This window comes from Gorilla gorilla, chromosome 8 (genome assembly GCF_029281585.2).
Source record: "Gorilla gorilla gorilla isolate KB3781 chromosome 8, NHGRI_mGorGor1-v2.1_pri, whole genome shotgun sequence".
NCBI lineage: Eukaryota > Metazoa > Chordata > Mammalia > Primates > Hominidae > Gorilla > Gorilla gorilla.
The window spans coordinates 51,710,787-51,723,263 of record NC_073232.2 but is presented as its reverse complement, the minus strand read 5'-3'; the positions used below and the strand labels follow the sequence as shown (position 1 = coordinate 51,723,263).

Here is a 12,477-nt window from a genome sequence, read left to right as displayed (position 1 = left end):
CACAATTGGCCAGTGGACCGCTGCCAAGCCTCTCCCCAAATATCTGTCTAACGAAGCTGAATATGCTTCTTGCTGGCCAGTCTCTCTGCCCCAAAACAGTTAACACTAGAAATAAGAATTTTTTCTCACAGTGATTTATTTCCTCTAAGACTCAGTCAGTCATGGTGCAGTGTGGGTTTAGCTGTGTTTAGCTCAACTACTTTATCTTAGGAAGAAATTAAATAAAGTATTCTCTTCTACTTTTTGACTATCACACACCATTTATGTTCACAATATATACAGAGGCAAAATATACCACCTAAAGCATAACTCTAGTGTCTGTGATCTTCTGCCCCAGATCAACACCAAGGGAGGAAAAACCACCTGCAGATGAAGATTCCTTTAGCGTCTCCTTTTTCACATCCAGTCTTCCAAAATTATATGACAAAAACCTTTATGGAATATTCTATACAAGTTTAAAGACAAAGTATTTAAACCAGAGAACACTTAATTAAGTTGTTATGTTCTAGATACCACAGGGAAAATTTTATTGACTTGAAGAATCTCAAGTAATAAACCCTTGATATATGTGTGTTTGCTTTTGCATGTGAAAATAGAAAACTTATATTTTATGCATCAGTTACAGATATTGTTCTGCAACATTTCCTCTTAAAACAGGATGTGCCTTATGCTAATTTGCCGTTAATATTTCAGTATCATTTGGCAAAAGGAGCAGAGATATGACCCATGTCAGAAATACACCTCAACTTTGGGGTTGCCACATTCTTCACTGGTTTCTTTAATTACAGATTTATGAAGTGAGACCATTCTAAGCAGAACAGCAATTGAATACACCAATCAGAAAGGAGATGCTCATAGCAACCATGGAACACTGAAAATAAATAAATAGATAAAAAGCTACCAGCACCAAAACAAAAGAGCCTTCATGGTTTTATCCTATGGAGCTGTGACAAGTTGCTATTCTATCTGAAAAACTGACGGAAACTGAAATCAGCAAAAGTGAGCTGGTTATAAAACACCAGCAGACATTTATTGATGGGTGTTACTGGGACACACTCAGTCATGAAGAGAATAGAAATGCATCAAAGTCCTACTCCAGGAATTTTTCCTGACCTTTGCTATTTAGGAATTGCCCAACCTCTGTTGTAGGTGTTCATTTATCTTTCCCATTCTCGAGTTAGTTTTATAGCACTCTTTTTTGGGGTATATAATGTAGTACCCTTTATGTGTATAAGGGAGACTTCTGACAGCTTCATATATACAAGAGATCCTTCCATGGAGAAATGATTTATTGTAATGGTCTTTATGTTGTTAGAGCTAGAACTGAGACTATGTTTTTGATCTACTTTGTAGCTTTATTCTGTGAAGAGAATTCTTTCTTCAAATGTCAGAAATCTTTGCTGTCAGCAAGACCTGCCCCTCCCCAGATTTAGTTTTTCTTCAGTGTATTCTATGAGAAGGAGAGAAATAGGCTCATTTTTAATGTCCCTTCCACTCCCCTACCCCCCCATTGAATAGTTGCCATTTTTCACTCTTGGATGGGCAGGAAGGGGTCAAGTATTTGTAATTCCTTTTTCCTGGGAGCATCACCACTTTCAGGGGAATAGTAGTGATTTTAATGGGGTAGGGGAGTGCACTCTTCTTAATCTATAGAGCCTCATGGCCATTTTAGAGGCAATGTAACAGGTGATTACTAACTCAGAGGTACTATTTTCCTGTACCTGCAAGGTCACTTTTGCAATACAACAGCATCAAAGTGCTTAAAGGGAAGTTAAGGGAAGTGTTGAATATGTAACAGATGGGATTCAGAAACTCAAGTGAGCTTCATCTGAAGTACAAAGATTTATAAACTCTGTTTAGTTTTCCAACTCTTCCAGATGATACTGCAGAGGAACAGAGTGGGGGCTACAGTGAGAGAGGGACCAAGATTTCAGGGAATATATGTGGAAGTAGAGGCTGATTTCTGAATGTGTTTAGTTTCTTGCAGCTGGTTTTGCTAAATCAGCTTCCTTAAGTTGACTGATAGAGCTCATTGCATGAAGCTTCAAAGACGTCTTTTTTTTTTTCTGCAGCAGAATATCCTAAAGGAAGTTCAACTCAATTGCCTTCCTTTGAAAAGACACTGAACCAAATGATTGTTCAATGGTCCTGGAAAGAAATCTTTTTTTTCATTTGAAGTTTCTACTTTAGCCTTAAAACCTAGGTTGACAGTATAAGGAATTGCCTACCCTCCTTACTTGCTCCCTGGCTGAGTTATACGGAGTCATTAGGTGCTCATTAGACTAACACAAAGGCAGATAGCACCAGCTATGGAATCCATGACTCATTTAAAAATTTCATCAGTTCTCTTTAGCTTTCTGTGTAAGTTGCAGTCTTTCTTGTGGCAGGTGGCCTGAAACTCTAAAATATTAGGCATTAAAACTCAGGACTTAAAAACATTAAAGCTTTTTTTAATTAAAAAAAAAAAACAGATATTCTCTGATGTGAGCAGGTAACCAACTTCTCATCTTTGGCATTCACCATCACCCTCCTTAGGATATGATTGATACCAGTGATTTTACTAAGACTTTTGAACCATATTGCCAGGTAGGTATTACTCTCTTCTTGCAAGTGTGGAAGCTGAGGCTTGAAGAGTCAGTAAGCAATGGAGCCGAGATTCAGAAGCCTATACTTGACACCAGACTACCTCCCAATGATGAACATGAGAAGTTAAAGCTATGGACCCTGTGAATGTGAGAAGATGACAGGATTGCTGGCCCATATACCCACAGGGGAACCTGGTCAGAGGATCCCATGTCTAGTGGAGGAATAAAATGGCCATTTATTTCCACCTTGGCTATTTAACTTACTCTGCAGTTCTGGGGCCACAACTATCCCTAGGGGCAGGTGAGAACTAATAAAATGTGAGCTTGCAGCTGTACCCCATATACTTTTGTCCTAAAGGTCACTTTTCTCTTATGCTATTGTATATGGGTTCTACATCTCTTCCTCCCAAAGCTATGGCAAAAGGAAGGCCTCTGTGGTTGCATGTACTCTCTTCAGAAAAGAGCATATACCTCAATTCACAAATCCTGGATGTTATATTATGATTTCTAGTTTAAGCAAATACCTTTTACTGGAAAAGACTATTGGAAATAAGAAAAATAAAAACCTTCTAAGAAAAATTTCAAATAATGTAGGACAAAATTGAAAACAAAGGAAATAAGATATTCAATATGTTAAAAATAAAGACCTTTGGTTATGTCATCATATGATGAAAAGTTTAATTGACTTGCCTTGGGGGTTAGGGGCCTATTTCACACATCATTCCACCACTTAAAGGGTACAGAATATTCTAGAATTTTCCCCCCATAAACTCCTTTTAGTCCATCCTATTCCCTTTTGGTTTTTCTGATTTGGGGATTTACAGCTAATGAATATCAATTGCCATTTGTAGATGTGGCAGATGTGATTATAATGTATTCCATGAATTAGTTCCAATTGTTTTGTTTAAAAAGCCAATTATGATTCTGGAAACTGATTGGAGAGGAGAAAAGTAAAAGATTCACAATAAATTATGGCATACCCCCATTTGGGAAAAGGTGTCTGGTGGTAAGCCACAGGGGAGAGGTTTAGTTAACATTTTCATTAATAATCAGGGAGAAGTAGTAAACAGCACGTAAATAAAGCAGGCAGATGCATCCAAGTGGGCTGGTGCTAATGAAAGAGGAAGCAATGGAAATGGACGTTTTGCAGCTTTTACATTAAGGCAGATAGGAAGCATGTGGGAATATGCTAACTCTATCCTGATATAATATTTGATTGGTGCAAAATTTTTTTTTTTTGAGACAGAGTCCGACTCCATCACCAAGCTAGAGTGCAGTGGCGCAATCTTGGCTCACTGCAATCTCCGCCTCCAGGGTTCAAATTATTCTCTTGCCTCAGCCTCCTGAGTAGCTGGGATTACAGGCATACATCACCATGCCCGGTTAATTTTTTTGTATTTTTAGTAGAGGTGGGGTTTTGCCATGTTGGCCAGGCTGGTCTCAAACTCCTGACCTCAGGTGATCCGCCCTCCTCGGCCTCACAAAATGCTGGGATTACAGGTACGAGCCACCACGCCCGGCTGATTGGTGCAAAATTAATTGCAGTTTTGCCATTACTTTAAATGCCATTAAAAGTAGTAACCTAACCTAATACTAATTTTCTCTTTCCCAGAACAACTATCTAAAGTTGTCACTTACATCACCATTTCCTCAGTCACCCAGCTCAAATCCTGGAAGTTATCTTTAATTATTTTCATTTATTTATATTCTAAAACTAAGTAACACTTATTTCACATTTACTATATGAAAGACACTATGCTAAACAGTTTGCATGTATTATCTCATTTAATCCTCAGAAAAATTCTTTGACGTAAGTATTGGTTATTTACATTTTGCAGGTGAGAAAACAAGAGGTTTTGAGGCATTTGATAACTTGGCCAAGACCTGATAGTTAATATAAACTAGTTCTCTGTATACTTAGTGTGTGTCACCACACGTAGCAGATTATTCCTTGGTATGTGCTCTTTCAATCTTTTATTATTCTCCATTGGCTCATCACCAGCTGCAGTCATTTCATAACTTCTATTCCTATCATGAGTCTATCTCAGCAGTGTGCATTGGCCATATGGCAAAAACTACTTCAACTGTGTAAGTCCTGTAACTCCCATGATCAAAAAGATTTACTTACTCCCCAGTGTTTACATACCACAACTAATTATAGTCATGTAACTTTTAAATAGTGTTTCTCTATTTATTATCAACTTGTTCTAGAAAAGATTAGTCTTTTTAACATAAATAATGTCAAGATAAAACTAAGTACAAAATACATAAGTGAAAAAATGGACACAGAAGAAACTGATCATATGAAAAAAACACTCGTAAAGGCAGAAATGAAATTAGGGTACAAAAATTTATAAGACCCTGAATGTTTACCAACAAATGCAGAGTGGCTTTCATACATTTGTGTGAAGAATTGACACTCTGTTTGTAGCATCATTCTTAAGGATGATAATGGAAAGAGAGAGCTGACTCTGATACAATCTGTGATGATTGCTTCTAGGGTAGAGAAGCCCCATTCAGCACCACAAGGTTCTGATTATAGATTCATTTGCTGAGAAATTTTGCATGTAGGTTAACATACCTATTTTCAAAATAAAGTCTAGAGGAAATCTATTTGTCTGTTTTTGGATGCCTCTGGTAGGGTTGCATTGGATGTACTAAAAGTATTGGAATTCCTTATCCTCCAAAATAGGTCAAGTAAATATCTGATGATTAATCAAAGATACAGCACATCTGACAGTAAGCCTTAATGTGGGAAAGCAAATCAAGATCGAAGGGAAGAATTCAAAGGCCACTTTGAATTAGTGGGTTCAACAAGTCACACTAAATTTAATACTTTGTCAAATATTTCCCACAGTATTTGGGAGTTCTTTCTAGGGAGGTGCTTCGCTGTCATTACCTACTTGCTTGTGGAATATTTTTGACATGTTTTTCTCTAAATTCAGGGATGTTTTGCCCTTTTCTCTCCCATTTTCTGAACCCATTCATTCTTTCTGCCTATCATCTTCGCTATATATTCCTATTTTTTAGCTTTCTTACATCTCCATGAATTTTTTTAAAAAGTCCCCTTCTCTCATGATGATACAACAATAATTGCAGAGCCTCATGTATAACCCAGACATATCAAGGTAACAGGAATCTATGGGTTTGGGAGAATTAAGTGAGCCTACTATATGGAAAACTAGAGCCCTGGAAAGCATTACTTCCTAGGTTTTTCTATCTCTCCAGGTAACAATGTTCTGAGATTTCTAAATAGGACTGGGAGGTCCCTGGGGATAGTGGGGTGTGGGGAATTCTGGAGTCTGGAGGGCAGCCTACAGGTACAGTGAGAGGTGAGCAGAAAGTCTCCGGCCTCCCCTGTGTATGGAGTCAACACCCCTTTGGCCTTACTTCTTACCAGTTGTTGTAAAAATAAAAATTTTAAGTACAAAAAATTATAAGGGGAGAAGAGGAAGAAGAGAGAACACATTTTCATTTTATGAAGAAAGGTAGATATTTAGAAGAAAGTCTAACTTAAAAAAATTGAGTCAGATAGAAAAAAGAAAGTGAATAAAGAGGAATAGAAAAAAAAGAGAATTAAACCCCAAATAAAGGTTAATGGCTTAACATTAAAAAAATAATAAAAGGAAGAAGTGGATGAGATTTAGAATAAATGAGAGGAGGCCAGAGGGCAATGAGATAAAAGGTTAAAACCGTGACCGTAAAAGAGATAAAAGATTAAGATATATTGGAAGAGGATGAGAAGTGAAAAGTATAAAAGTTGATGGGATTAAAAATTAAGTGCAGGAAATAACTAACGTGCCAAAAGTGAAAGAGCATAAAGATGAAATGGATTTCGGTAAAATAACTCAAAAGAAAATGGAAACAAATAGCATGAATATTAGACAACTAGATGAGCTGAAAGAGGTATGTTGTGTGAGGGCAGCTGCTTTCTGCAGTTGCAAGTCCACAGCAAAAGGGGCAGCCCTGTCATGGGACTGGGAGCCACGTGGCTCCCTCAGTTCTCTGCAATTCATCACAGCCTCTCACACCTTTGTCTCTAGAGCCAGAGCCTTCAGACCAAGACAATCGAACATCCCGGGATATCCAAGATAGCCAGCCAGCCTTCTGGAGAGCTTCCCAGGTGAGCCTGCAGAACATATCTGAAATATTTCCTGGCCTGTTTATCTAAAATTTTGAAATATGTAAAATTCATCAGAAGTTCTTTCTTTTCTAAGATGCCTTTCTCCTCTCCTTCGGCTTGCATAGAAACACCCATGAGCTGTGAAATTTTCTGCTTGTCATGTGTTTTGATATTCGCTGATAGTTTTATTTGTGTATTTCCAAGTTCTTCCTAAAAGGCGAAAGCATGAAGAGGGGAGACAGCGGTCTCTTAAACCATTGTCTTAGTTTAAATGTCAAATTCATGGTGTTACAAGATTTCATGCTACCACGGCTAAGAGAATTTTATAATTGTCAACCCGTTCCCCTGCCCACTCATTCTCTGCCTGCAAAGGCATATCTTTCTTTCTGTAGGAGAGTTCTCCTTTGTCAAATAGACTTCTCCCATGACAGGTGGAATTTGCTTACATTAAAAAGATCTGCTCAAGTTGAACCAAAGTATCTTAGTCATACTCCTAATTTTTTAAGACAGGGAATCTGATTAACCCATCTTGACCTGAAGGTAAGGGAAGCAAAGCAGTGTTGAACTGAGCAGTGGAAGAGCTTGGGAGGGAGACATTCTGCTGAGTAGCTGCAAGATTTGATGGAAATGGATTGAAGAGAGGAGGGATTTTTATAGATGGTACTGTGGACCATGTATTTGAATTCCCTTTGTGCTTTTTGAGAAATGCAATCAAAGATTTCAGTCTGAAGTTATATTTGGTTGCTGGGTTGTGTTTCTGTGAATAGGAAACTATTCTAAGAGCGAAACACCTGGATCTTGGTTTTATCAAGGCTACAATAATGATTCCAAATACGTAAAAGCGAATTTTGTGAAGTGCAACATACAATAAAATGATTTTGAAAATGCAATGTGATAGAAATTATGATGGAATATTAAAAAGGAAGGAATAAGCTCCAAGCAAAAATTGAATTTTCTTCTTCCACCTTTATTTCATTCTTTTTGAGAAAGTACTATGTACAATGTAAAGTGTTGTAGGGGATGCAAAAGATGAATAAAGACATTCTCTCTCATTTGCTTATAATTTAATGGGAGAGATAATACATCTAGCAGCAATGAAAAACAAGGAATGAGGAGATAATTGTCAAAAGAAAGATTTGTTCAGAGTTATATGGATTTTTCTGAAATAAGATATGACAGTGACCTGAATGGGTAAGAAGGCTTCAAGAGGAGGTCCGAATGTTTGAGAGTCAGTAGGATTAATGGTTTTTGGGGTTGGAATTGGCATAAGCAGTAAGGCAGAGGAAAGAGATCAGCAAAGTTAATAGTAGAAAATGCTTACATGTGGCGACTCTTTGGAGAAGAGCAGCAAATGGGCACTTTAGAATGAAGAATTAGGTTCAAGAAGGCAAATGGTCAGTTTTCCAGAAAGAGTTATATGAGCTGGATAATGAATGATCTTAAATGTCAGGATAAGAAATTTGTACCTGCTGCCATTGGGAGACTTTTGGGAGTCTTTGAAGGCTTTGATCTGGGGAGTGACATAATTTAAGTTATGCTTTGATATAGCACTAGACAAAAGGAAGGACTATAAAGAACAGTAACAAGAAGTAGCTGAAGAATGGGGGCAATTGTGTTAAAACGGCAGGGAGGTTACCCACATCTACTTCCTCCTAACATAATTCCTTTGAGACAATACAGAGGGAATGCTTTCATAAAAGCAATGGAAAACAAGGAAGGGTGATATGGGTGGAGCATAGCATAAACTTTTTAGATATTTCTAAAAGATATAAAGCAGAGTGGTTGGCTAGATAGAAAAAGGGAGACCAGAGGAACCAACAGCCCAAAATATAAGCAGAAGTTAGGAATGCTATCAAGGTAGGAAAAATTGGGGGACAGTCACATGGGTCTGAATCAGAGCTGGGTCAAGGTGGGTTGATCAGGTTCTCTTGTCTAGAAATTTGGAAGTGAGACTTAGAAATTTCAGTTTAGGCTGGGCGCGGTGGCTCATGCCTGTAATCCCAGCACTTTGGGAGGCGGCGGTGGGTGGATCACCTGAAGTCAGGAGTTCGAGACCAGCCTGGCCAACGTGGCAAAACCCTGTCTCTACCAAAAATACAAAAATTAGCTGGGCGTGGTGGTGCATGCCTGTAATCCCAGCTACTTGGGAGACTGAGGCAGGAGAATTGCTTGAATCTGGGAGGCGGAGGTTGCAGTGAGCTGAGATTGTGCCACTGCATTCCAGCCTGGGTGACAGAGCAAAGTTGTTTTCTGTTACTTGCATCTGAATCTTAATCTATGTATGAGTTCTAAGCAAAAGGTGAGAGTTTTTCAAGGAAGTGGATGAGAAATAACAGTTATTTGTTTTTGAAGGGGGTTGTTGAGAATTGAAGGGCATTATCCCTTGTTTGATATTGCATTGCGAGATGTCAGAAACTAAGGCAACTTCAAAAGCAATTCATTTAACCAATCATACGTCGAATTAATATTGTCTGACTGCAGTGAAAGGAACAAAGCCTGCTGGAAAGCAGTCTGTGACATATTAATTAATATCAGCTTGTTGACTAATAGTATGAGGTGAATTCCAGTTCGATAGAACCATAACCTTAATCAGTCCCTGGAAAATTTTCTCTGGCAAAATTTCTCTGGCTTTATATATTGTTGTTTGTTATATTATTTCTTAAAATTGAAAATGGGTTCAATATTCCCTTTCCATCACTTGAATTCTCTGTACCTCCTACATAGCTCTAGTTTCTTTCTTTGTATACCATTGTGGTATCAAGTAACTTCCAGTATTTGAATATCCAAAGTACATTCTTCAGACTGCCTTATTTGCCCTGAAATAGCACAAATATTCTTTGTCAAACTATGTCCTCTGGTTTTTCGTTTGAACTATAGTCTTGTAGTAAATTCTCCTTCGTGCCAGGCAGAACAATTTTACCCTCTACCGAGCTCTAATTTTTCATTTCAGCCCATTTTCTGGAGAGAACTGGGGTCACTGGTTAATGCTGGTTTTAAAACAGCTTTTCATGCCACAGCCCTTGAACATCCCTGGCTGTGGAAAAACTTGTGAGAGTGGTTTACGTGTTTGTTTTCAGAGTCTCTTTCTCATTGCCTCCTTCCTTCCCCTTTTTTTTATTTCCCACCTCCCAGCTTTCCTGCATGTATCCAGACAGCTTCCTGTCTTCCCAGGACATTTCTGTGTGGGAGAACTGCTCCCTTTACATTGCCTTTTACCCCATGAGTGTTCAGGCTCCATACCTCTGTCAAAAACATTTCTGTTTCATGTCTACACACATTTTTAGCCATCAATGACTGAAAATATCTTAGAATATTATGCTGCTGGAAAACCAGTGTACTTCTAACAAGAGTCTTTAGAGTGACTTGTGAGAATTTCAGGACTGATGATAGGATGGTCAATGTGTGGACGGTGTAATGGAGTCAGTCTTTGGTTCAATCTGTGACCTTCTCTTTGCGAACTGAGCTTTCTCCCAAATGTCTGCACTGTATCCTAGGAGTGGGCCCTGGCTGCTTGTCGTGGGCTCACCTGCTGCCATGCTTTTGCTGATTACACAGAGTGGGCAACTGAGTCAACCTGGTCCAACCAGATTATCTCTCTAGAAATCTGGATTTGGAATGGACAGGTTTGCAACTTTATCATGTGAAGTTGAAGGTGGAAGGGTGGCCATATTTGCCAAGTGACTGAGAGGCTGAGAACACCAGTCTGAAGGGAGATGATGCAATGACTGAGTGGAGAAGGGCAGAATGAAGGCAGCAGTGGAGGCCTGGTGGGTTTACCTCCTCCTCAGGCCTTCCTGGGTTCAGCCTCACCCTCCAGCCAGTGTGATATACTTGAAAATGGCAAGCAGGGATTTGGGTGATGGCAATCCTCAACTTCAGAATTACTCTTCACCTACCTGTTCTAACCATAAGACTTGTTGATGACCCTGCTTCTGGCAATATTGTGTGGGGTAAATCCTTTAAAGAATTCTGTTTATATTGGTTAGAAATATAATGGCCTATATTAAGTCCAACAGAGCTTAAAGGTAAAAATAATAATAATGGCTTATAACTGCTTATGAGAAAGAGAGAGAACAGAGTTGGCTAAAAATTTACAGTGTGTGGGTTGGGGACTGAGATAGCATCCTGAGAGAAATGTTGCCTGTAAAATGAAGTAAAAATCCAGTATGGACAGGAGAAATTTTCATCTGGGAATAATGTGTGGTTTCAGCTGTAATAAATACATCTCTTCTATTGGGTTCCCTGTTTCGTCTGTTGGGTTCCCTGGAAGGTTCCTGTTTTGTCTATGAGCAGCCTAGTTTGGCCTGGTTCCCCATGCAAACACTAACTTTTTTTTTTTTTTCAAAATATACATCTTAATATGAAGAAGGTTGGGGAGCTTGGACCCAGAATAATGGCTGATATTTATTGAGGGCTTACTATATGCTTTGCATTCATTATCTTATTTAAAGTTCACCAAAGCCCTGTAAGATGGATGCCCTTGTTATCGCCATTTCACAGATAAAAGTAAGGAGTCCACAGGTTAAATAATTTGCACAAGTCACATACTTTGTAGCTATGGAGCTGGGTCACAGACTCAGGTCGTGTGGCTATAGATGCCAGGTACCATGCTTTCAGCTGCTACTCTATAATATGCTTCCCCTACTGAGAAGATCTATCTGCTGGGAAGCACTGCAGTCTAGAAGGAGAAAAGGGTGCCACATTAGAATATTATGCTGTTAGAAAACCAATGTACTTTTTTTTTTTTTTGAGACAGAGTCTCGCTGTGTTGCCCAGGTTGGAGTGCGGTGGCACTATCTCCACTCACTGTAACCTCCACTTCCCAGGGTCAAGCGATTCTCTGGCCTCAGCCTCCCAAGTAGCTGGGATTACAGGCATCCACCATCATGCCCAGCTAATTTTTGTACAGAGGGGGTTTCACCATGTTCGCCAGGCTGGTCTTGAACTCCTGACTAATCCGCCCTGCTTGGCCTCCCAAAGTGCTGCGATTACATGCATGAGCCACTGCACCCGGCCCCAATGTACTTTTAATAAGAGTCTTTAAAGTGACTTGTGGGAATTTCAGTCCTGATAATAGGATAGTCAATGTAATGGACAATGTAATGGATTCATTACATCGGGGATATCACTAGTCTCCTGCCTCCACTGCTTCACTCACATAGTTGATCTCTCCAGGCAACTGGCTTACTACCTAGAGACTAGGCTATGTTGAAATTTACACAAAAGATACTGTACAAGCATTAAGCAGTGAAAACCAACCGATCTTTCCTCATCCTTGGCAAGGGGGTTCCCTTACTTCTACCCCTGTCAAATAGGCCATTGATAATCAAGGTTGTGTTACTTAGTGTCAGGAAGTACAACTAAAGCAGTATTTCTCTCTCTCTCTCTCTCTCTGGGTTTTATCCTGGGAAAAAGAAAATACTTTTTATTATTGAGTCTTTTATTGATGATCCTTAGTCCTTAAGGGCAGAACTTCTCAGAGATAATATATGGTCACTATTTAGGATTTGTGAAATATATACCTGTAGGGCCCAGCCCTACGGGGCTTAGCAGGTGTTCTCCCTGTGTGTGGAGATGAGAGATTGTAATAAATAAAGACACAAGACAAAGAGATGAAGAGAAGGCAGCTGGGCCCAGGGGACCACTACCATCAAGACGCGGAGACCGGTAGTGGCCCCGAACGGCTGGGCGCGCCGATATTTAATGCATACAAGACAAGGAGGGGCAGGGTAAGGAGGGTGGACCTTCGAAGTGATTGATAAGGTGAAG

The 12,477-nt window shown here is 39.4% G+C and overlaps 1 pseudogene; it reads left to right on the top strand.

Moving 5' to 3' along the window:
• The window catches only part of LOC129524817 (syncytin-2-like), a 297,355-nt pseudogene that overhangs the window by 63,791 nt on the left and 221,087 nt on the right, over positions 1–12,477 (top strand).